Genomic DNA, 23,253 nt, shown 5'->3' on the forward strand with positions numbered 1-23,253 from the left:
AAAAGAAATCTCAATCATTCCCAATCAGCGAAGACGGAGAGCGTAGGTAGGTATGTGTTAGGAGATAACATAGGCACAGGCTTATTATTGCTAACTAAAATGCTAGTTAACATTAGTAATTAAACCTAAACAACTAATGTAAATCAAAACTGTCTGCAAGTTTTTCCTGACAATACATTGATTTGTCAACTATGCAACAGCAAGTTGCTTGGTTATGACACAATTGTTAGCCTATTTTTTCAAATAGCCATAACGTGTCTGCTAGCCATAACGTGAGATACAAGGTCATGGAGCCTTTTATACATTATTGTGTTTCTTTAAAAATAAACAATGGACAAATAGCGTCTTTAAACGCTTTAGATGTAAAGTTATTTGCTGTCAAAGTGACGTAAAAATGAATAGCTGGTCAAGGGAATGCTAACCCGCGGGTGAGTGCTTTGTAGCATCAAAATAGGACCATAGGAGCTACACTTAGAGAGAAGAGGCTTACCCCCTTGGGCAAAACAAGCCCTTTTTGTGGATGTAAAGTGAAGGGGCACAATTGCCCGTTGACGTTACATGGTAGCTTGTCTTGCCACTGCCGACTGCAGCTTAAAAACTGGAAAAATGTCAAAGGTTGTTGTTCCCGTCAGTCACTTAGACTGAAAAACATAGGGAAATAGGGTCCAGGTTCAACGAACCTGAAGTTACCCTTTAACATTCTAAAAGAAAGGGAATTACAGCATGTGACTCTTGAAATAGAAAACGTGTTTACCTGCCAGGGATTTCCCAATGCCCGATGGGAGGAGAAGATAGAGGGACAGAGTGGAAAATGGAGCTAATGTCTTGGCTAATCCTCTGCTCAGGTGTCAGAGGGGAATGTTATCTACTGTAAATGTTAGCTTTGACATGCTTCTAGTATGTGGCGGTCCCAGGTTACACGCTACGTGCTAAGCTGACACATGGATAAAAATAACACCAACCATAAAAAACAAGCTAAGCCTGCCGCTACCGCCACATTTAGGATGAGGATCACATCAATAGGACCACATAGGATGGGGGACTACATGCTGATCAACCTTTTTTCTATATTTTTTTTTTTTTGCTGTTGTCTCTCTCTCCATCTCTTCCTCATTTTGTGAAAGCATTGAACGAAAATAGCGTAATGCTCTCTATTGATATTCATTGAGAGAAACCCTCTAGGGATTTAAATGACTTTCTTTGTTTCATGTGGCGACCTTCGAAAATCCCAAAGACCCCTTTCCCCCCAATCTCTCTCTCTTCAAGAATAAAGCCAGCAGAGGTGTTTTAGTAATTCAGCTCTTATTTGTCTGGCCGCAGCGGCTTTCCCTGCACATCTCATGGCCCAGGGGAGGGATTAAAGCATGGCTAAAAAAAAAATCTAATATTTCTGCGGACAGCCTCTTTATCAGTGAATGTGTGTGTATGTTTGCGCTTAAGAGGACGATACAATGTTGACTCCACGGCCAGGAGAGATGCCCCTTAGCTTAACACTGGGATTTAGATTCAAAGAGCTCGGGGAGGTTTGAATACCCAACTGAGGAGAAATCTCAATCTTAATTATATTTTCAGTATTACATAAAACCAATCCAGGTGATTGTTGTTTGTGCGAACAAGAGTTTCTAAACATCAAAGCTGCATGACTTTCTATGGTGCATTTAAATTTCATGAATTCAAACACAAATGTGTGGATAGTTTTAAGTTTGATATGCAGACAGGGTTACTTACTCCTCAATAACTGTATAAGAAGACAAGAAACAATTCACTGGATTTAGATGGATGTGTTGCTTTTACCCAGTGATCAGGTTTTGAGCCCTGGCACCTTCAAAACCTTGCGTGACTTTAGCGTTACTCTTGGGTTGGGTATGAAATGCTCATAGTAATACTTTTTGGTCATCAAAGTTGTTCTTTTGTTGTTTACGTACAGGGATTTGTTGAAAATTTGTTGCATGTAAAAAAAGAGTGAGAACAATTAGTCGAAGTTGAACAGTGGTGTATCTCTGCAAGAGCTTGTGATTGGGTATTTTTGACAGTTTGGCCCAATCACAGTTACCAATTCCTGGCTCGGTGGTGGCCAGCAGCCGGAAGGCATGCATATTTTCTAGAGCAGATGGACATTGCAGACTAGCTGCTTCCTCTGTCTTTTCAGGAAACACACATTGGGCTGCTATGTTTACCTGGTATGATCCCACCCTGTCAGTGGTCCAGGGTAGTCTTGTCCCAACAGTGAGGCTGGATGGTCACGGTTAGAGCAATTATCACGATTCTTTGTTGATTTTAACTAAAACATATTTATTGTCACATAGGCTTCATATAACTTCTTTCACATCCATATTATGCTACATTCTTCTTATGTTGAAGTTGTATGTTGTATAGACATACAGCTGCAACACATGTAAATGAAAATTATCTATCTGAAATAAATAGCAAAGGATGCATCTCTGGAAAAGCTCCTTCACTTTTTTCAACAATAACTGATTAAAAGAGCTAGGGAGAGAAGGGAGAGCGATGGACGCTACTCACAGAGAGACGGCTGATTTATTATGAATGGGTCCAGCACAGGTCGAATGGTGGGTCAGTGGAGTTACACGCGTCCTGTGTCTGTATTGTCACTGCGCTGCAATTTTATGAACTTTGATATTCTGGCCATGGGTCACATCTCTTGCAGGTCCAGCAGGCTCTGTCTCACACGCTATTACTCTGCAAACTGAAGTTAGTTGCAACTTCTTCTGCTGCAATAGCAGAGTTACCAGCGGAAACACTTGTAGAAATACAGGTTTGCCTCTCATGCTTAACAATATACAGCTGTTTTAATAACAATTAAAACTGTAGACAAATGTCAAAAGTGTGGACTGGTGCCACTGTGTGGCGGGGCCATGCGGAGAGTGGAGGGATCCAACACAGGCACGGCTTTACAGAAGAAATGGGTCATATAACGCAAAATTAAACCATGTCCATATAAACAACATTGCAGCGGATGCGAGGACATTAGTGTGACCGAGAGGAAAAATATTGCTCGCGCCCTAGACACTAACTAGCATTCTGGAGCCCTGTGAGCTAACAGACATAAACTAGCACCCTAGAGCCCTGTGAGCTAACAGACACAAACTAGCACCCTAGAGCCCTGTGCGCTAACTAGCACCCTAGAGCCCTGTGAGCTAACAGACATAAACTAGCACCCTGGAGCCCTGAGAGCTAACATACACTAACTAGCACCCTAGAGCCCTGTGAGCTAACAGACACTAACTAGCACCGACTAGCACTGGTCACTGCTGTTGTCTGAAAAACAACACATACGGGACAAAGTGTTGTGTTTACTAGTAAATTTGTAAACCTTGAGACCGATGGATAACCGACTGCTATCTGTTGAATTTTTCTCACGTTACTTTGTCCTCTGTGACTGTCTACATCTAGAAACTAAGCTGCGTAATGCAGGGAACAACTCTGACTGGCACATGATCAGACAGTGGTTTACGGAGCGATAGATTTGCTTTGCAAAAAAAAACGGAGCGTTCTATGAAATGACGCATTTAAAAAATGGCTCGATCACGCAAATTTGATCGTGGGAGGTCAAAATCTTGATTGTGATTAAAATTCAATTAATTGTGCAGCTCTAGTCACGGTAGGTCTGGGTGTTATAAGAATAACATTAATCACTGGAAACAAATGCAGTAAAACTATCTGTTTGTTTGTTATCATACATTGATAATGATACAAATGTGTCTTGACTACTGGATTACTGCAATGGGCAATGTGACAATAGTTAACGTTACTTACCACAAACAATGTTGCCAACAAGTCTCAGACATGTCTGAGCCGGACACTGCGCGCGCGCGTGCGTGTGTGTGTGTGAGATTCAGTGACAGGGCAGAGTGTGTTCTACTAATTACAACTTAAGGTCATAATTGTTATGTTGATTTCATACAGACTTCTAGCATCTACAGCAGCAGACATTTTCGTTTCACAAACACGTAGCTCATGGTCAGTCTGCCTCAGATGGTTTAGACATTATGACTGATAATCAAAATCCTTGTAGAGAAAATCAATGAGATCTTTACTTCCGGAACCACACTGTTGAGCCCTATATGTTCCAGACCTGAGGCTCCAGCTGACTGTACAGGAGCCCAATGTTTCCCACAGGTTGAGAATTTACTTGTGTGTGACAGTACGGCTTGTGATGGCAGGGTTCAGTAATAAACTAGTCAAACAAAGGTTCATGAATCATTTATTGAAAACAATGACTACATAACATGAACAGATCATTCAGAAAGAAATAAGTATTTAGGCTAAATATTAAACAAACCAGGCTAGAAGAGGATACAGATGAAGCGTATTGTGTTCATCAAATCTGGTTGGTTAAATTTGTTTGTTGTTTGTTAAATAAATGTTATAGTTCAGCAGATGAAATACCTGATTACCCAGAGCCCAAATGTTAGTCCTGTATTAACAACGTCACCTCAACGTAACATACATTTCAAGCATCAGTGCTGTAACTTTCGTAATGAATGTTTGTTTTTTTTTCTCTTGAAAATAGCCTGGTCCCAAATAGCTAGTTCTTAGCAAATGATGCCTTTACTCTAGCATTGCTAGGGGAACACTACAGTGTCATGGCAGGTGTATTGCTGAAAGAGACTGTCCCCTGAAAAACAACTTAATAAGTTGTTTGTGCAGTCAGCAAATATTACCCATATTTCCATTTTTATTACTAGATAGCACCACCCTCTAGTGGTCATATAATTATGGAACAAATGAAAGAACTTCATGTTCTGCGCCAAGTGCGTAACGGGAAGTGAAGTGATGTTAACAATTTTTTTTGTTTTGCTCAAGATTTTATCCCAAACCACAACCTTTTTTTGAAATTTAAAGTGACTATATGTAACTTTTAGTTTGTTGATTTCAATGGCCCATTTGGACAACATTTGGTTTGCTCAGACAGATGATTATTCATATACAATAAGAGAATATGTTACAGATGCATCATTGCATTTCAAGTGTTGCATACGGTAACAAAGCCTACTTTAGATGTGTCGAAAATAGTTGGTCAACACAGACACTGACTAAATGGAATAAAACGACCACACACAATGGAAAGGGGGACATGATAAAATGTCGGCTACTGATGTGCAACCACATCGGGCAATCTAAAGTTATTTTATGAATGAAATAGACCTATTACATAACTGAAGGCTAATTTGGGACTTTTGTGAATCATTTACAATCCCGTAATTGTCTCAAACTGTTTAACAGACCGATTGTGACTCGGGTTTCACCCCTCGTCTACTCTCCCTTTTGTCTTTTAGTTGTTCTTGGTTTAATTTCCTTCTTTTCTGTGATGACCCTGCCCCAGTATCAGCTATAACTACAACAGATAACTTCTAAAATAAAATTTAAATACACTTAGTCCTATATAAAGACATCTCCTGCTACCTTATATCGGGCTGAATAAGCTAACACAGACTTGTACGGTGTTACATCGAAATCTGTGACCCACCAGAATGTGTGCTCCTTAGCACCATCTACCTGCCGTAAATCATTTTTATTTTATTTATACTGTTTATTAAACCCCAGTGGGCAAATTAAAATTTACACTCTGTTAGTAATCATTACACACAGGCCTGAAATACACACACATACCTTGGACCTAATCTTGCACAAAAAGTAGAGACTGTCAGACTGAGTGGGCTGCCAGTGCTGGACCAGCGCCCTGAGCAGTTGGAGAGGTACAGTGCCTTGGTTTTTTTCCATATGGGGACTTGAACCAGCGACCCTACAGTTTCTGACCCAACTCCCTACAGACTGAGCTACTTTAAAAGTTACATATAGTATCTTTGAGTAAGTACTTTTGTTGCCAAAACCTAACCTAGTGGTTTGGTTGCCTACACTTAACCAAACTGTGACCGTATCACAACAGTAACAATTTAATTGTTAAGTTTAGATATGAGGACGGAAAGCGCTCTTCTGCGGTGTATTTCCAGCAACGCTAAATACCTATATCGTTGTATGGTTTGAAGGACTTTTGTGCTCAGGACATTAGGCAGCACAGTGTGAAGTTGTTTGGATGAGTGGTTCTCGAAAACGCTGTATCAGCAATATTGGATGCCAAACAATCGGCCTATCCCAAACAGGTACGTTATGAATGGGCACTGCCCTAGTACATTTAAACTACCTGAGTTTATGAGACCGGAGGGAAAGGGACCTGATCCTTGTAGAATATTTACAGCACAACATGACTCACTAGTCCTAATATTTGTCTAATGAAAAAGTAGGACTGGGCAATATGGAGAAAATCAAATATCATGATATTTTTGACCAAATGCCCTAATATCGAAACTGCAACAATATTGTAGTGTTGACTATTGGTGCTTTCACAAGATATTTACACAACGAGATTTTTGATAAATAATCTTCAGAAATGTGGATTTAATGACAAAGTGGGGCAAGATAAAATAATAGAAAAATAAAAAAATAACAGTCTGGTAAGTTCAGACAATGACATCACTTTACTGTAATGCAGCCTTTAAAACCAGGAAAAGACAACATTTATGCAATATTACAATATTACAATATCCAAAATCAAAGACAATATATAATCTCATATCATCATATTGATATATTATTGATATATTGCCCAACTCTATGAGAAAGGCTGTTCACTGACACATGGGTTACTTGATGTGTGTGTGAAAAAAAAAATATTAAGTAAGAACCTGTTTCCCCTCTGTTGCTGACCGGGCAGTTAGTTGATACAGTTAATTAAAGAGCATGAATTCGTACCATTCAATCTGATCTCACTGACCTTTTATGAAGCGTCTCTTGTGCAGCCATTACTACTCCAGCAGGGTTATATACAGGAATATTGGATGGGGAGCTACACAGCTAATACAATAGCTTCCTCAATCTGGGACTCTGCGGGTCATCATTTGCTCACAGGTCAGCAGTGTTTGCATTTAAAATTGGTCAACCATGCAAAAGCCTGAGTCAAAGTTGAGCTTAATACTTGCCTCTGTGAACAAATCTAGCGCTCACAGTGGTTCTATGGAAAAAAAGAGATTTTCGGTCTGTAATTTTGCTTTTTTAAATGCTGGTGTGACCAGGCACTCTGTGTGACATGTGTTCATGCATATAGCTTTAGAGGTGGTGCGATTGCAGTTGAAGTCAATAAGACGTAGGAATGTGCATCTTTGATCTGAGGCCGATGCACTACCAATCTCAATACATTGCTAACGATAAGTCCACGAAGAACACATTTGATTATCCTATAGCAACATAAGTTTTGTTAGCCTATATTTAATCAATCCGAATCCTCTCTGCTTTTACTTGATTTTGTTGTAAAAGCTAATGACCTTTACTTGAGTAGGGTTTTACATAAGCTATGGCCCTACTTAGGCTGCACGATTATGGCAAAATGATAATCGCGATTATTTGATCAAAATTTTTATCGCGATTATTCTCACGATTATTTGTTGATTTTAACAAAACTAATTTTATTGTCACATAGGCTATTTATAACGTGCGAGGGGAGTGTGATGGACGTACTCACAGAGAGACGGCTGATCATTAGAACAGGTCCAGCACGGGTCGAACGGCGGATACACACGTCGTGTGTATTAAAGTCTGTATCTTCACTGCGCTGCATTTTTATGAACTATGATATTCTGGCCATGGGTCACATCTCTGGTCCTGGTCCAGGCTTGGTACAGCAGCTCCGTCTCCCACGCTGTGACTCTACCAACTGAAGTTAGCTGCATTCAAAAACTTCTTCTGTGTTCTTCGCCGTAGGGCCGCGATAACAGTTACCGCGGAAACACTGGTACAAATACAGGTTTGCCCCTCATACTTAACAATATACAGCTGTGTTAATGAAAAATTAAAACTGTAGACATATATCAGAAGTGTGGACCGGCGGCCGCTGTGTGGCGGGGCGCGGAGAGTAGAGGAGAGAGAGTAGGACGAGAGAGCGTAGAAAGATCCAACACAGGCACGGCTTTACAGACGAAATGGTCATGTAACGCAAAATTAAACCATATCCGTATAAACAGCATTGCAGCGGATGCGAGGACATTAGCACCGGTGCGTCCTAGAAGAGCTAACAGCTAAACAGACGCTACTAGCTAACAGCTAACAGACGCTAACTAGCACTGGTCAGTGCTGTTGTCTGAAAAACAACAAATGGGACAAAGTGTTGCGTTTATGGTAACTGGTAAACCTTGAGACTGACGTATTACCGACTGCTATCTGTTGAGTTTTCCTCACGCTACTCTGTCCTCTGTGACTGTCTACATCTAGAAACTTAGCTGCACGGGGTGCAGTGAACTACTCTGACTGGCTCATGAGCAGACGGCTTTATGGAGCGGGAGATTGGCTTTGCAAAAAACCGGAGCGTTCTATGAAATGACGCTTTATAAAAAATAATCGCTTGATCACGCAAATTTGATCGGGGAAGTCCAAATCGTGATCGCGATTAAAATTTGATTAATTGTGCAGCCTAGCCCTACTACAATATGAGCACGAAGAGAAAACACAATTATCACCAGATGGCTGTTTAAATAAAATAACTTTTGCTTTAAACATCTGATTTTTGCCTGATCAGCGTGTCTTCTCCTCTTTATAACATTGTGGCAAATTAGCTATGTTGCATGATTTAAGAAATACAACATACATACCAAAACCACATTAAAAAGGTTATCACTAATTATTCTCTTTTAACACAATATTGATTTATGACAGTCAATGACTTGGAAGTTTACAAAGAGTGAGTGAAGGCAACAGTGACATGGCCTTGACACAGTGTAACTATAGCCTCACTCTGGCCATTCATGTGAAGCATTATTGTATAATAACTATGAATTATTAAAGTGCAAATCTAACTAATTGGATTTATATTTGTAGATGCAGAATATGTTTTGTGTTTTTTGTTTGTTGTTTTAGTTTGGATGAATCATTACAATGTATCTCCAATTCATTAATTTAAAGTGTTTTCTTTTCCTTTGCCGGGCCAATCAAAATATACAAGGGACCAGTAAAACGCTGATCTACTGGCCCGTAGACATTTTTATTATGTTGGACACTGCTTGAGTAATTTGTTATGAGTATATTTGTAGGCTACTTTTTAGTCAGTAGCCTTACAATTTTCAATAGTCTACCGACCTTTGCATATAAGGTATCTCACTTGTCAGCCAATACCAAAAGTGGACCTTCTCTCAGTGGTCCTTCTAATAAAGCCTTTCATCAGGGTGGGAACATTGATGACATCCAAATTGTCACTGTGAGCAGAATAGCACAGCGTCTTGTTTTCTCCCTCTCTTCTCCTAAACTTCAGTACTTTCTGTTGGATTAACTATGTAATGGTCACACTGTTTCTAAATGACCTCAAACATATTGTTGATTTCTTTACATTTTTTATATATGCTGTCATAGACAATGATCCTAATATGTTAAAAGCATTACATCAGGCTCATAAGCTAAAATCAAACAATATTTGTCATGCCAGTGATCTGTCAAACTCTAATTGTAAGCAGGTTTTGTACATTTGCAATGAAAATCCTCAATGATAAGATAACATGTTCCTGATTTTTGACCGTAGCCCTAATGTCTGGATACTTGGCAGTGGTTCCTATGCAGGAATGCAGACAACAAATAAGTCTATCTGATTGGCTGCTCTGAAGATGAAGGAACAGTCTGAAGACAGAAAGTCTCCAGACGGAGATGGAGCTTGAACTTTGAGCCTTCTCTATAATCTAGTTCTATATGAGTGAGTTAATCCTGCTGCGTCGGAGACAATTTCATCTTCCTCACGTTATGTTGACCAAATCTGATTATGCTTCACAAAGTGCCCTCGTGGTAAATTACCGAGGAGCGTTTAGAAAAGTGGAATGAAGCATGGAGTTAAGTGGGGGAGAACAAGATTGGCAGAAGAACTGAGTTTCCCCGCAGAGGAAGAGCAACTATTGTTTACCTGTGGAAGGTGATCAGGTTGAATGCACATGCTTGATGATGACGAGAGGTTAACTTCTGCTACAATTCAATTCAATTTAATGAATATTATCAAATCATAACACCAGTTATCTCAAGACCCTTTACAGATATACAAAGACCCAAGAGCAAGCATTAGTGTGACAGGGGTGAGGAAAAACTCCCTACAGCTTTAGCCTGAGACCAGAGCAAAGAGTGGATGTACAGGTATCTATCCCTCCCTTTTCTCTCTGCCCCCCCTCCAGCCTGTCCATAGTGCTTGCTCAACACAAGATCAGGGGCCTGTTGCACGAAAGTAGAATAAAGATATCCAGGATAAGTGAAAAAGCGCAGCTTGACTTAGTGTGACCTGCTCATCGCGGCTTAATCGGTTGCACGTTTGCCGAGCCAAGATAAACAGGTGGAGCTATGTCAAGCCAGGGGTAGATAGCCAGGATAAGTGCACGTTCACGGCTTTCTCAAATAGACCACGTTATCGATCACAGATTTACTGATGCAGAGATGAGAAGACGCATGCGCCAAATGTTTCACCCAATGAGCAGCATCTTCTAATGGAAAATAACGAGGAGGGGAGAATATGGAAAAAGGGAAATACGGCTCTTATCAAAGGGAAAGAAAAAAAGCCAACATAGCGGACCCTACTGAATGTGTGGTGGTTTAAAAATATCTACTTTGCCTCAAAAGTGAGCGGAGGGAACCAATGTTCCTCGGGAAATGGACCCTACGGACTTTAGGCTTAATTTCAAACCCTTAGTCACAACGCGAGAACATGTTTTACAACCATGCACAAATCTCTATAAGCTATATCTAATTCTTTGTACAATTAATGTTCATACAGAACAATCAGAAAGGGACAACAACTAGAAAAAAAAGTAAATGACTTCAATACACGCTGTGAACATATATGTAAAACAATATTCATGTTTTTTTATTCTTCTGACAAGTGACCGCACCAAATAAAAAGATTAAGAAGCATTGTGGTGTTCCCAGTGTGATGAATGTAAACTACACTATATATACGTACTATATATAGACCACGTATTAGTCCGGTGATGTGAGACTATTGAGAAGGTTATGAAACCAATGTAAGCTATAACAAAAAACAATAGGCCCACTTATTAAGGAGTAACACAAACTACCCTTCATTAGAGAAGGACAAGCAACAAGAAAATGAAATCATGAATGTATTGGTCTTGACCAGTCTGCCATTAATATCATCTGGAATATCGCTACATTAATATCGTCACACAGTCTCCGGAGTGCGTCCTGTATAAACCTGAAGCTGAGACCACGGACGTTGCGCTGCTCATCTCTACTTTACAGAGAGAGAGGACACTGACGCGACTCGCAAGTCTGCTGGCAGGCAATACAGGCACCGGGCACCAGGCACCGGGCAGCAGGCACCGGGCAGCGGCCGCACGCCAGGCAGCCTCGACACACTACCGTCCCACCGGGAAAAGTCCCACTCCGCATCAGGGTGCCAGTGCAACCATTTCTGACCATCTAAACAGCTGTAGTAGGGTTTAAATCAAACTCGCGAAAACAAAAGTGACAAGTAGGCTAATGCATGTTAATAAAAATAAAGCAGAACACATGCAGAAGAGACGCAATAACTGTTAAACACGTTTATTTCGGATCAGACGGCAGCTGATTTGACACATGAGACTCCAGGATTAATCTTAGCCTGGCTGTTAGCCTGCTCTGGACCAGGCTAGCCGCAAAGAATAAATCTCCATGGTTACTTGGCTGGGCTTAATTCAATCTGGTTTCGTGCAACCGAGTCCAAGCTAAATTCATCCAGGATAACTTGAATATCCCGGCTTAATCCCCTATCCTAGTTTCGTGCAACAGGCCCCAGTTGATTGTTAATTGTTGAAGTCTGTTTTCCTTGGAGGATGGGAGGCTCTCCCCTGATCCGCACTGCTTAGCATGGAAGAGTTCTCACATCCTTCACTGTCTGCCCTTCCCTCTCTTGTTTTCTCTTAGTTACTCATTCTCTCCTTCTCACCTTTCTCACCAACTTTCAATTTCCTGCGGGAGTCATCCCAAAGGATCAATAAAGAGAAGTCTAAGTCTAAGTCTAAGTCTAAGTCTTTTCCTTTAAACTTCAAAGTTTCTTCATCTTAATCATTGCTCTCCCCAACCAACCTGCATGCCACTCTGATGTCCAAAAAGGGAGGAAATATCCTCTCTCTCACTTTCTCTTGCTCTCTCTATCTCACGGTTGAGTCATCCCAATTATGAGTAATTAACATGAGCTTCATTTGTTTGTGTGTCACAGCTGATAAAATCCTAGAGAAAAAGTGTGGATTATTGCAACTGGGGTCCTGTTTTTTGGTTCATGACTATCAGTTAATAATAACATTGTTCTTGTTCATGTCTTGAAACATGATGATGTTATTTAAACAAAGTCTGATGGAGCAAGAGCAATCCAAGTTGGTCCAGATTATCTGAACTACTTAATTTGCAAGCCAGAGTGAAATAAAAATAGAATGAATTAGATGGTGATATGAAAGGAGCACCCTTCACTTGTGTAAAGGGGCAATAATTCAAACTTCTACCTGCCTGAAAAATGCAAATTTTTGTCATAATAAACATTTGACAAAAATACAATTTTAGAATGGGATGAAAAAGAAAAAAGATGTTTGACTTGAAAGAGAGAGAGATTTTCTTTGTAGAAATACTAGAGGAACAAGTGCCTTGTAATTTCTGTACTGATCCCACCACCTAGTGGTCTGACAGCTTTACTACAAATAATAATTTAACTTTTAATATTTATACTCTTTATTGATCCCTTATGGGGAAATATCAATATACACTCTATTTTCCTTCATTACTTTTTCTCTGTTTCTAGTTGACACACTTACTCCACCGTACTGTACTTTCACAAATTCATTGTTCTTAAATTCAAATTCATTCACACAGTATATTTCTTGTTAATTGATACTATTGTGATACTATTAACTGTTGTTTTATGGTTTCTGTTTTAGTTTCTTTCCCCTTCATCATTTTTAGTTAGTAGTAATCTGTTCTTCATTCCTGTTTTTGCAGCTCCCACACACAATTCCTGGGGTTTAGACATCATAAGCCAGCAGAGAGAATGAAAGTGGTCTGAATTTATCAAAGGCTATTTAAGAAAAAAGAAATACTATTTTCTTAAAAAAATGTGCAATACTTCACTCGAGATTGTCTGTGTGTATCTTGCAGAAGAGTGTCTAAGCAGCCAACAGATGGCAGTGTAAAACTGCAGTAGTGTCGGCATAAAAGCCTGGAGAGCAACAAAATCCACTCGCACATAAATACTGTTCCACTGACCAATGGTCTTTTTAATGGTATAGACACACTGTTTATGGATGTGAGTTTGTTCATTCAGGCCTAACATGCTGGTTGTATAAATGAGATACAGATTAAGGATGACTCAGGTTCACTCACAGGTGAAGAGTAGTAATAATCCTTTAATTCTATCACAGTGCAATTGAATATATTCACAGATTAAAAGGTTTAAAAACTTATTTATTTTAGTATTGCCATATTAGAATTAGAAAATGCTTAAAAACAAAAACAAATTAAATTAAATGTTATCTTTAAAAGCATATTACACAACCAAAGAGTGATAGCATAAGCCACAGAAAAGTGAAACAAAGGAAAGATGTAGTGTATTTCAGCCAGGTGTGTGTGGTGTGTGTGTGTGTGTGTGTGTGTGTACTCTCCAATCAGTCCATGCACAGAGGCACAGCTGTACAGGAGAAATAAGACTCAATAAGAGTGAAATCCCGGTGTGTTTTAAAAAGCTGCATTTATTTCCATTATTAATTATAGTCATTACTGCTGTCTCCTCCCGCTGAGGCTATGGCGTGGGGTGGGTGGGGGAGCAAGAGAGAAGAAATAAGTAAGAAAGAGAAGAAAAAAAAAAGAATGAGGAGAAAAACAGGTGTGATGTGAAGGGGCACAGAAAGAGAAGGATTGGGGAGAGGGATTACAGAAAAGGAAAGATGGTGAGAAAAGATGAGAGGATGATTGAGCGAGTTGGTTTGAAAGTTTAGCTTGGCACCGTTTTTATATTTATACTTGCTGTTTTAGGCACCTGCCGTGTGACAGGTCTTTCCTGGGAAAACATCCCACACGGCAAAGTGGTTAGAGAGATCACAGATTAACAGATGGAAGAGTGCCATCAACCGCAGAACAGAGACATTCAAACATAACTAAGTCTATGTACAGACATTTTAAAATACTATTAATTAGGGCTGTCAATCGATTAAAAGATTTAATGGTGATTCATCGCAAGATTGTCCATAGTTAACTTGTGATTAAACACACATTTTTTAATCTGTTCTAAATGTACTTTGAAAAGGGATTTCTATATTTTAATGCTCAAGGGGCATTTGAGACTGTGGGCAACTTGTGTATGTGACGTTAGTCCGACGGGGTTTGTTATGGGAAGTGAGTAGAAAATTGTGTAGAAAAGTAGCGTAGGCAGAAGCTGCCGCTGACACAGTGATGCGCATAGTTTTGATGGGTAGTCAGTGAAGCTACAGTAGTCAGTGTTTTATGTTCGCTGCAAATACTAAATCACCTGATTAATGCAACATAATCTCAACGTCTGCCGGCCATTTTCCCCCGCAGAAAGCTGCTACCAGCCAGGCTAAAGCTAATATAGTTAGCCTAAAGAACCAAGGGGTCCGTCCGTCCCAACTAACGTTACGGTTCGGAGCCGCAACACTGGAAACGTAACACTAATCAACTACAGAAGCCTGTGTCTGATCTAACGTAATATCCACTGATTTAATTGTTCTTGGATACACAGAGTTTGTTGCTAGTGCGTGTGACATGCAGGTCTGATCAATTTATCAAACAAACAAGCTGGCCCCGCTAGTCGACCCCAACCTGAAATTTGGAGGAAGCAACACAAAGTGATTGCCATGCACTTAAGCCTGGATTGATTATTATATGTGTGTCATGCTAGTCAATCAGCGTATTTCTACCTAATTTCCCTCTCCAAAACCACAGAAGAGTCACGTTAGTCACGGTGCATACTTGCTTTGGTATTTGAAAAGCATTAAAGTTCAACAAAGAATGGTTCACATTAGAAAAGATCCTTTTTCATTTTTTATCTTCTATGTAGATGCACTCCCCTACAAAATCACCGCAGTTGTTGAGAATGATTTATTATTTTCAAATAGAGCTATTTATGTCGTCTTTTAAAAATTACTTTTTCTTTTTCCATATTGCAATATATATTGCAGCGGAAAAAATATTGCAATGTCTGATTTTTCCAATATTGTGCAGGCCTAGTGTGTAGGTTACCTACGGTTCAAATACAGAACATTGGGGGGGGGGACTTCAGATATGTCACTAAAAGTGGCAAACGGCAGGGGAAAAAAAGCAGCACAGAAAATGTGTCAAAGAAGTGGGGGACTTTAATCCCCTAAATCCAACCTCGTGGCCGGCAAAAGTTGGCGGAGCACACTTAAAAAATGTTAAAATATTCAGACACACAACTGTTAAAGCTAGTGCGTAGTTTCTGTCACCCCCATGAGGAATTCTAAGTTATGACCTAGTGCACCACACTAAAAATGTATCCATTAAAACAAGAGTTAGAATTAAACTACAGTTTTATGAAAACCAGACGTATGGGTATGGGTAATAACATGGTTGAATATGGGTATGGGTAATAACATGGTTGAAGCATGTCAGTGGACTCAATCATCCAACACAGCTGTGAAGGGTGGTGAGAAGTATGTAGCCTGCATTTTGAAAATCTACTTTACTTTAGTTACTGCATTGAGTTGTCATGTGCTATTTCCTTTGTATTATCCTCTCAGAGCAGACATAAAACACAGAGCTTCCTCAGATCTGAACGCCTCCGCACGACGGATCATAGCTTCCCAGAGAAAGGTACAAACATCTGAACTGCTTCACATGGAAATGTATTTCATCTAAAAGAAACAGTAGCCTCACAAGACGTGTGATCTGTACTGTAACAGCCAAAACACACCGGGCGCGTATAGGTCGCGCAGCATAAATTTGTGCCTGATCCCGCACCTGGCCATTCACAAAGTGAGCCTTCCCCTCTCTGCTCTCTCTCTCTTTCTGATAAAAAGAGACAGGATGAGTGGGGAAAACTGTGGTAATGTGTGTGTGTGTGTGTGTGTGTGTGTGTGTGTGTGTGTGTGTGTGTGTGTGTGTGTGTCACAATTTCTGTCCGTCCGTTGGTCTCTCCCTCTGTGTGCCTGACGTGAGTAGTCAAGACAGCTAAAATTACCATGAACCTAGGTGTTTTATTTTGAAAATATCCGGCTGCTCTGTGGTCCTCCTGTATGTGTGATTAGCTGCCTGGCTTGACACATAACAATGGTTTGTATATCTGGTTTCCCTTTTTTAATCTACAAATAAATTACCATCACCTGCTGGCATAGAGAGTTATTTTCTCTCACGGAGGTGTAAAAGGGACGTGCTAGTTGGACGTCGACTGTTTTCTTTGTGGTATGCTCAAGTGAAACTTTTGGCTGTGACATAGTTGAAGTTAAGAGACACGAGGTGATGCCACAATCTGCCTTTGTTGCTACTAGTTCTTTGCCATCAGCTTGGGGTGTCAGCACCTTAAAGCGGCCCTATTTTGCTCATTTTCAATTTCAAAATTGTACTTTGAGGTTTAAATGGTTTCATTTTCAAAAAACACCATATTGTTTTTGTACTGCACATTGCTGCAGATCCTGTTTTCACCATGTGTGTTTAGGTCTCTGTTTTAGCTACAGAGTGAGGCATCTCACGTGTTTTAGCTACAGAGTGGGACATCTCACTTCTATACTATCTTTTTTGGGAGTCATACATGCTCAGTCGTTAGGTAAGATCACATCAGCTAGATAAATAGCTGGATTAGCTGGGAGACTTCTTCTAAACGAGGGCCACTTGTGGAATCGCTGCAGAACAGGGACATGGAAGTAGTTCTTTTGGAGATTATGGTGAACTAGTGTGTTGTAGCAGTATTTTGCCATTAAGAACGAGCTAGCATGCTACTGTTAGCCACCTCATCTCGGCTAGTTACATAGAAAGCCGTACAGATTTTTAACAGCTCAGTGACTTAAGGCAGAGGACATTCAGAAAACTGTATCTCACTCAAAACAGCATGGATAGTTTTTTTTCAAGTTTGTATGCGTGTGGAAGAACCAGAGACAAAAAAAATAACACCCCAAATCAGAAAAAGTTTTTTATTCATAATATGGGCAGGAACAACACATGAAAACATAAGAACCTTCATGAAGGGAGGACCTTTTCATTGGAACTGACTAGATTTAACGTTCTTTACATCTCTAGATAAATCTAATTTAAATTAAAATAAATAAATAAATAGACTCAGTGCAGCACATAGCATCTCCTGTAGATTGCAATGTGCAGTGCAAGTTTGGCTTAGTCTTTTTCTACTTTTCCATTCCATTGTGTGTGCAAACTCCTAGCTGCATCTTTTGTACTTTTTCTCCACCGTACTAGTGCAGTGCTGACAATACTGAAAAAAATTTGTGACAGTAAGTGGCCTGTTCCCGACTCAGGCGTTCAAGCAAAAAAGGCAACAAAACGTGTGTGTTTTTGGATAGGAAAAAGTCTAGCCGTCATGTGAGGCTCCGGTCTCTAGATGGATCTGAAGAAACACCCAGTATGGGGCTTCAGCAGCACTCCCCTCAGCCTCGCTACTGTTTGACACTTAATTAAAGCTTTCATTAGCTCCCTGGGAAGTGCCGAATGGTCCTCTCTCGCTTATTAGCCATTGTCTTCCCTTACACCTCTCATTATGTGATGCTGTGTAATTGTTGCCATGTATTACCTGTGTGAAAGGCCTCTGCATGCATGCCGGCAGAAATTAAAAAAGCTGTCAGTTTCATTTCTCACACCGTTCGCTTGTCAGCATCGTTGGCTCACTCTGTGCTTAAGGTTTGTACTTTTTAATAATGGGAGATAAAATGACACTGCTGAAAATAAATACACAAATAAGACTTTCTCCGTCCCTCGTTTGGCCTTCCTAGTGGCTTTAACAATTAAAGTTTTGTTTATTTTATTTGAGGGCTGATATATTATCAGCCGATATTAGGCAATTTTTGTTGGTATTAGCATTTATAATGGCTATTAAATGAATATTTAAAAAATAAAATAAAACGGACTAAACACCCTTCAACCATATGATGAGTGTTGGTGTTTGTCCACCAGAGGGCAGTCTACAGCTCTACTCTTTGATTTTTTTTTTTGTAATTGTGTTTTTATTGAAAAGACTTAAAGTTTTCTATCTAAACACAGAAAACAAACAAACAACATGGCCACCAAAAGAACAAATCTCCAACTACCTGTTATGTGATATACACAGCACAATACACCCAGAGAAAATAGTCTCTCTATCTTAATAAACTATGAAAGTATGACTGGGGAGACATTGGATCTAAGTATATTTACATATACCTACACAAACAATAACACACTGACCTAAGGAAACGCTCAGACCCATTACAGTTGACAGTGATGTAGCAAATACATATCTGGAAAAGTTTGTATTTTTATACATTTTTATTCATCAGAATATGAATATATGTTAATGTTCTTCTGTTTTGTTGTGACAATAAAAGAAGTAAGGTTATTTTTTAAACTGCATTATCATAATATTTTAGTGAGGACTTATAAATAACAACAAATAACTAATGTTAGGGAAATCGGTTTATGTTTTGTTATGCATTTCTTTTCTTTATTTTAAAAATATATTGGCCGATATATCGGAATATCGGATTTTTAAATGACCATATATTTGTATCAATATCGGCCTTAAAAATCCTGTATCTGTCAGGCTCTAATACCAATAACCCTTGCGAACAAAAACATATTTCTCCAAAAGTGTGCATAGTTATGCATCACAAGATGCATTTCCAAGCCATTATTTGACAAAGGCTGGCAATCACTGCTTGTTATGCAGAGCCACTGGAATGACAGATCTAAGGAAAAGCCCATTTTCTCACACTCATTTGTTTGTTGTGTTTTACATCTGACTGTCAATGTGGGAGCAGGGCCAGAAGAACACCATCATGAACATCCTCTTCCCACATGTTCATAAAAATTCACATTATTCCAGAGCATTTTCGAGCCCCGGGAGAGGAACAATGGAGGGGTTTCTTCATTGCAGACGCTTAAATTAGCATGGTGATGTATTTATGGCAGTCCTGTGTGACATTAACGTTTTGGGTAGGAAAATGATGGCACATTCGTCTGTGGTGTAAAGGTCCTGTAAATCTGGTGGCTTGCACTTAGCATGCTTTATTATGCTGGTTCTGGAGCTTCTCATTAGCATCATCTTCCTCCAAGCTCACACTCTTTCTTACCTTTTTATTTCCTCTCTCCATTATTTTCCAATCGTTCAGCCCATCTTTCTGTCAGCTCCCAACATCCCTGGGTCTCATTTTCTGCTCTCTCTCTCCTCTCTCTCTCCTCTCTCTCTCTCTCTCTCTCTCTCTCTCTATCCTCTCTCTCTCTATATATATATATATATATATATTTTTTTTTTAATCTGTTTTTTGATTCCACCATTGGTTATTCACCAGTGGTCATCAGAATTCTCAGTTTTTGTTCTGGACCTACCTTTCTCTATGTGACATATCCTTTTTCTCCTAAAGTTGTGAGTGGGATGGATTTTTTATCAGGTGTCCACAGTTTCTGAACTAAAAGTCCTGTTCCTTTTTTTCTGCACAGTCAATGTTAGGTGACTGACAGTTGGACAGTCTTGGATAAAGTACTTGAAAGCAATACTTGAGGAAAAGTACAAATATCTTGCAAGAAATTACTTTTGTAGTCCCCATTTACAATATTACTTGAGTAAAAGTCTTAAAAGTATCTGATAATTGTTGTACTTTTGTAATTTTCTGATATTAAATGTACTTAATTATTAAAAGTTAAATTAAGTTTCCAGAAATATAAATAACAAAGCAAAGTACAGATACTTGAAAAGTATTTTTAAGTAAAACGTAATTACTACACTTCAGTTGAAGGGACGTTAAGGATTGCATGGCTAGATGACTCTCCTGGTTAAATCATCATCCACATAAAAGCGATGAACAACTGTGTTCATCTGCTTCTATATACTGTACAAAAGTCGAAGGTTCAAGCCTGTGGACATAGAGAACTACAACTTCCAAATAGCATTGCAGTAAGGAACACACAATCACTAAACAAGAAGAATAACTTCACACCCACTTAAAACTCACCTTGCAACAGTGTCGAGACCTGTACTGCAGGGTGTCTAGGTACTCTCTCACTCTTTGGTACAAATACAGACACCTACCTTATGAAACATCTGCAATTAAAGCGCTAGCTGGCATCTTCTCAATAACAATGGTGGCTCAAAGGAATCGTAACATTTAGAGACCCGAACCCAGCACATACCTGCATCTTTTAGAGCCGACTGGAAGGAAACTGCTATGCTAAAATGAGACCTGACCTAGGGGTATATTTTTTGTTTAACTATTACTGAAAATTAACTTTTATTGGCAGATTAACCTTTTAGGCTGTCTTGGGGCAAAAATAGTTGTTGGACCCCTTAGTAGGGTTGGGCATCGTTTCCGATTCTTCCTTTTGATTCCAGTTCTTATCGATTCTCTATTCCGAGTCTTTGAGGGGTGGAGTTGAAACAGCTCACATGCCAATTTTCACAATTAAAAGAGAGGTTTTTATTTTGATTGAAAGGTGGTTTGCCGTTTTACAGGGCTTTTTCAATGTAAAATAAAGCCAACACAAGAGCGCTGTTTACGGTGTTTCAAGGCTGCAACATAAAAAGCACCTGGCCGCTTTGGAAACCAAAACTTGTGCACATTAAATTGGGAAGCCATGATCGGATTTGAAACCAAATCCTCTATGTGATTCCAATAAAGAAACAATTCTACTGGAATTCCAAATAATTCCAAGTAGGAATCAGTTCTAGATGCCCAACCCTACCCCTTAGTATCTGAAATTTCAAACTATTTACAAGCCTTTATTGAGCCTGCTAGCCAGTTGCCTGCTTCGCCCCCGTTGGTAAACCAGCCTTTGTTAGCTTACCAGACTAATTAAATGCATTGGCTACACTCTGTATTCTTGCATCTTGTTGCCTGTGAAACATACTTTAAATTACACCAGGTGTTGGCAACCTTTTTAGTATGAAGTGCCATTTTAAAATGTTCTTGTTAATCAGTGTTCCAGTTAATCAGTGTGCCAGCATACCAACATTAAGCCTGCCTTCCCTACCAAGCCCGCTCAGGAAGTGTTAATTTTTTTCCTTTGAGTAACATTCTGTGAAGAAGGCAACCAGTACTAGCCAATCAGAGGCAGAGTACAGAGAGTCTTAACAGGCATTGCTCCTGCCAATGGCTGTGAAAGAGGTCATTTGAAATGCAGATTTCCGAAAAAAACAATCTTTCACACTTATTGCTAGTGTTCCATTGGTTGAGCTACTGCGTGCTACCATTGTGCATAAGGTTGCCGACCCCTGAGACAATATCATAGTGTGTCTCGACCGTGTGCCTGAAAGTGAGACAAAAGGTAACTCTTTCAGAGAAAAGCATGGAAGATCTGTTGAGCACAGACAGTGTGTAGAGAAAGATAAAAACATGTTTGTGTGAATGCTTGTCTATGTACAATTAACAGAGATGTGTGTGTGTGTGTGTGTGTGTGTGTGTGTGTGTGTGTGTGTGTGTATGTGTGTTAGCGCATGAGCGGTTATTCTAGCAATTATCTCAACTAAAGGTCAGGTTTAGATCATAGGGCTGTGTGTGTGTGTGTGTGTGTGTGTGTGTGTGTGTGTACATGTGTATGTGTGTACATGTGTATGTGTATGTTTGAGTAGAATCAGTCAGAATGATTGAATGATACCTATGATTACCCTCTCCAACTGCTGGATATGAGGAGGTAGGACCTCCACTACAAAGAGCTGTCATGACATGATGAATGGGAAATTAGGTTTCCCTTGTAGACAGACAGACACATACGCACACGCACACGTGCACACAAACAAGGATGAGAAGATGGCCCACATCCTGCAGTTGTTATATCAACATTATTCAAATTTAGGATAAATGGTATAAAACACAGAAGCACAGAAAGACAGTGGGGGGGATCCATTTGTTTAGTATTGAATTTGTTCCCTCAGTCAGGCAGAAAGCAAATATGCATGCATTAAGAAAAAAGTAATGAGTTAAATGTAAGCAAGGAGGAGAGTGAATATCTTAAACAGTGTTTGCTGCACCGGCCCTTTCTAGAAATGACATTTTGCTTCCCTAAGCATGTAAATAAGGGATGGAAACAAACAGGAGCAGATGCAAACAGGACTATGATGGAGCCCATGAAACCAGGCTGTGTGTACATTATGACTGTATGTGCACGCGCGGGGGTGCATACAGACAGCTGCAACAGATGATGACTGATCTTACATTTTCCAACCTAATGCTTTAAACTCCGCTACCACCACCATACACACGGTGACTGACATCAACAGATAGGGATTTGTACTCTTTAATTTCAGAAACTGATCATGTTCAGTAATGTTTTTCATGGTATTAGTTTGATCGTTTTTTTCTTATTGGCAACAAGTCACCAACAAGTAACAATGTGTTAATCTGCCTCTCAGTCTCAGCACTATTCCTATTAGTTAGATACTGAACACTTCAATTTCCTGAAAATGCTGGAAACTGTAGTAGCAAACTCACAGCAAACGTAACTGTGCAAACACATACACACAAACACACACATTTTACTGATTGAAAACATCTACACAGATATATAGTTAGATAAACAAACAAAACATATTGATCCAAAAGATTTCTAATTGTAGAAACATGATAACAAACAACAACAAAATATTTCCTAACACCATGAGTTATTTGAACAATGTATATTTCACTCAAAAATGGAATGGAAAGGCAGAGATGACTTTTAATGATGAAAACGGCTATATAGCACGATATTGATGTAAATACACAAAATTACAGCTGGGCAATATATCAATATTATATCGATATTGAGATATGAGACTAGATATTATCTTAGATTTTTGATATGATAATATCGTAATATGGCATAAGTGTTGTCTTTTCCTGGTTTTAAAGGCTGAATTACAGTAAAGTGATGACATTTTCAGAATTTACCCGACTGTTGTAATTGTTCAATTATTTACCTTTACCCTAATAATGTCTAAGTAGTCATTATAATCACATTACTGACGGTTATTTGTCAAAAAGCTCATTGTGTAACTATTTTGTGAAAGCACCAATAGTCAACACTACA

At 39.4% G+C, this 23,253-nt stretch overlaps 1 protein-coding gene and 1 long non-coding RNA gene across 7 annotated transcripts in view; one reads left to right on the forward strand and one right to left on the reverse strand.

Moving 5' to 3' along the window:
- The window catches only part of LOC116671533 (RNA binding protein fox-1 homolog 3-like), a 751,379-nt gene that overhangs the window by 265,027 nt on the left and 463,099 nt on the right, over window positions 1-23,253 (forward strand). The gene's annotated exons all lie outside the window — the stretch shown is intronic.
- LOC116671563 (uncharacterized) lies at window positions 571-16,793 on the reverse strand. Its single transcript, XR_004327296.1, has 3 exons — window positions 16,781-16,793; window positions 8,259-8,272; window positions 571-680 (listed from the first exon to the last, which is right to left on the reverse strand). It is a non-coding gene; the product is annotated as an uncharacterized LOC116671563 (long non-coding RNA).

This window comes from Etheostoma spectabile, chromosome 21 (assembly GCF_008692095.1).
Source record: "Etheostoma spectabile isolate EspeVRDwgs_2016 chromosome 21, UIUC_Espe_1.0, whole genome shotgun sequence".
Lineage (NCBI taxonomy): Eukaryota > Metazoa > Chordata > Actinopteri > Perciformes > Percidae > Etheostoma > Etheostoma spectabile.